We start from the raw sequence: 3,625 nt of genomic DNA, 5'->3' as shown, positions 1-3,625 counted from the left end.
CTACTGCTCAGCACGGTCAAAACTATTCAGAGACCCGGTCTCTCTGTGATTCAGGTTAGTAGTTCTTTTAGTACCTTCATATGTTCTTAACTATTTAAGTGCCAAGTCGGCCAAGCGTCCTTTAATTAAAATCTCAAACCTTAAGTCTTCTAATTAACCCTTCACTTCTGACCCAATCTGTCTCGTCTCTCACACCTAGGGGTGGGCACGGTATGGTATATACCGAATACCATACCAATACCGAAGTTTTTAATACCGCCGGTATTATGGTATTTGGTATGGTATTTGGTATGAATTTAAATTTTCTTTGGTATTCGGTATGGTATTTGGTATTTATAAAATAGATACCGAGATACCATATACCGTTTATACCTCCATATATATTATATTTACATAAATATATAGACTTTTTCTAGAAAAAAATTACATCACATATTTAATGCCAATTTGTATCTAATAAAAAATTGTACCATCAAAGCTAACATTTTATCCAATAGTTTCATGCTTTCGGTCTTTCACATATGCTAGGCCTAGTCCTTTAATTTGTCTACTATTTTTCCAATACATTAAGACTCGAAATGGTGGAAATGGCTCTCTCTAAAATGAAATTTTTGTAAAATTGTATAGGACTAAAGATTATGCTTAATTTTGGCTAATGTTGTTTAGATTTTGGAACTTTGACTACTCTATCGTGATTCAAATATCCGTTGTGTAATTGATTAACGACGAAAATTGCTTTGTACTTTCTTTTAAATATGTCTATTTGTGTATGGTATTAGTTTAATATAATTGAGAAAAGTCGAAGTCATAATCCTTTATTACATGAGTATATACGTAAGTCCTAAACTATGTTACAATCTCCGAAACCGACTTAAAAATACCTTAAAATGCATCTCCTTACCGAACCGAAGTTTCAAATACCGTCTCTCTGCCCACCCACTTACCAAAATGTCATCTCTGACACCTTAAATGTATCTCTTTGTCTTTCTCTCTCACTCTCTCACTCTCTTTATGTCCTATACAAGACCGTCTGAACCAACTTCTATCTCATCACTCTTACCAAGTACAAATATCTCAAAACCCTCATTCAAGCCAAATCAAAATGAATTCCCAATCATCATTCTCAGAGCACTCAATCTTCTCTAACCAAAGTATATCTACATCTCTATCTGGTGTCTTCGAACTAAAAGGACCCTTGAATCTTAAGGAAAGATTATCAGACTCCTCTTTAAAAGAATCAGACGAAACAAGTGGAGAGGTTGAAATGGGAAGAGCTAACATCGACAACTCTAAAAGACAACAGGTCAGAAATCTTAGCAAGAAAGAAAGGCTGCAAATGTTGTGTCTGTCTCTCACACTGAGAAGAAAACTTGGTATCCCATCTGTGCTAAAGCACCTGGTGCCTTAAAAGAACACTCAGGATAAAATGTTAACTCTGATGGTGATATCATACTTCGCTCTGTGCGCAATCAGATCTCTGGGGTATGAAGGAAAACAAGAAAAAAAAATCAAAGGGAATGATAGGAGGAGAGGAGGAGATAGGAGGAGAAGAAAGTGATACTCAATCTGCCTCGCAAAAGAAATGGAGGACAAGTGCCGTTGAGAGACATGAAATTAAACTGAGAAAGGAACATCTCCAAATGCAGAAAATTCTCTTTGGGATGATGATTGATGTAAACCTGGAAAAGGAAACTGGGATGAAAGAACTGAGAGAGATGGTGGAATTTCAGAAGTTGACTCATCTTCTTACTCCACCGGCTCCTTATGTGTATGAAGATGAAGTACTAGAACTGTATACAAATATACTTCATCTTGATGACAGTGCTCTGGTCCTAACAGTGAATATGATAGACTTTGTGCTGACTGAAGCAATACTAGCCAAAATCTTAGGAGTACTAACCAAAAGGCTGAGGGATGTGACTAGAAGGGCTTTCACCTCCTTCAAAAATGTGATTGTCAAGGAAGGTAGGTCTATCTAAGAAAGCTCCTCAACAGATCTCGAGCCTATTTGTCAACTAGTTTTCGAGTTTGTGGACAAGGTGCTCATACCAAGAAGTGGAAGGGATGGCAGTGTCACTTCAGAACATCTGGTACTCACGGAAGCTTTGTCAACCTTTGAACCGATCAATCTACCAGTAATCATGATCAATGCAGTTACCACTAGTGAAATTTATCCTAATCTTCCTTATGGCTTTTTTTCGGACAAAGGTCCTTAGCCATTTTAATGTGAGGACAGGCACAGCCACCTTGGGAACAGAAGAGAATGTGATCTCCATGGCCACTCTGGAAGATTGTGAATGTGCGCCTAAAGGAGCAAGCTCTACCATCTATGTTCTCACTAAAGCTCTAAAGGAAGCACATGCATAAATTAAGCAGATGAAAGGTGAGAATGCTCTTCAGAGGGATCAGTTGAAGATCAAAGTGAAAGATCTCAGGAACCAAATGCTCCAAAATTAGGGGGCTTATATTTAGAAAATTGACAATTCTCTTCAATACTTGGATCACCCCCAGTAATCAGCTCCTAGCATTTTCCTTCAGTCTCTGTTCCCTTCCCTTGTCCTTCCTTGGCTAATGTCTTAACCCCCATGTTCTCTAACTTTCTTGTCTGACTGGCACATTACTAATTTACTTTGACATATGCTTGTACTGTTTGAACTACTTCCTATTCTTAGGCTTTTACATTTTTTTAATGCATTATTGCTTGCTTGCTCGTGTTGATTCTGCTTGTAATATTCTCTGCTTGTACCTCTTACTGGCAACACTGTGGTTGCTTTTCTTATGATGCCAAAAGGGGGAAGAATATGATGAATACTATGCATATGTAGTGAAAGTGTGACGATGGGATCACTGTGTTGTGAGAAAGAATGGGATCACTGTGTTGTGAGAAAGAATGCAATGGATATGCTGGAAGACATGCTGCTAAACTAAGGGGGAATACGTGTTGTAGAAATGTGTTGCGTTGTTGCTAACATGTAGCAAGTGCTCTAAAATTATGGTTTGCTTCGCAAGAGGAACAAGTGGGAAGCTGGTTTTCAGGGGAACATCGTCTATGAGTTTGTCATTATCAAAAAAAGGGGAAATTAATAAGTCCAAGGGCATTTGTGTTTTGATGATTGTCAAACTATTTCAAACTAGATAGAGACCTAGTCTGCAATCTGCTCTCTGTGCACCTTGTACCATCAGTAGGGAACAGCTGTAAAGCCGAGCCACTTGCTGCACACAAGTACAGTTGTGAGTTGGCCCATGCTTTTGGTCAAAATGAATGAGTGGTCTCTTTCCATCCAACATGGTCCCACTATATACACAACATGTTGGCAACATATTGAGTAGACTTGAAAAACCTAATCCAAATTATGCAAAATCTGTCGACGCAAGCTTTTCAAGATCTCTCAAGAACAAAGTTATCTGCAGGCTGAAGAACCTAATCCAGACACAAGATATTGTCTATGTTCTTTAGGTTGTTGTAAGTCTTTGTTTACTTGTGCTTAAACTATAAACCTACTCTTCCAAAAAAGGAAGCAGTTTGTAGGTATTCTAAATTCTCAAGGTTGCTTCCATAAGCTCTTGAGTGGTACACTAGGCTAGAGTGAGTCTAGGTGTATTAGTTTCCTTAGCTAGAGGTAGT

The sequence above is a fragment of the Lycium ferocissimum genome, chromosome 3, assembly GCF_029784015.1.
Source record: "Lycium ferocissimum isolate CSIRO_LF1 chromosome 3, AGI_CSIRO_Lferr_CH_V1, whole genome shotgun sequence".
Lineage (NCBI taxonomy): Eukaryota > Viridiplantae > Streptophyta > Magnoliopsida > Solanales > Solanaceae > Lycium > Lycium ferocissimum.
The sequence above is the reverse complement of the archived record's forward strand: the minus strand, read 5'-3'. Positions refer to the sequence as shown.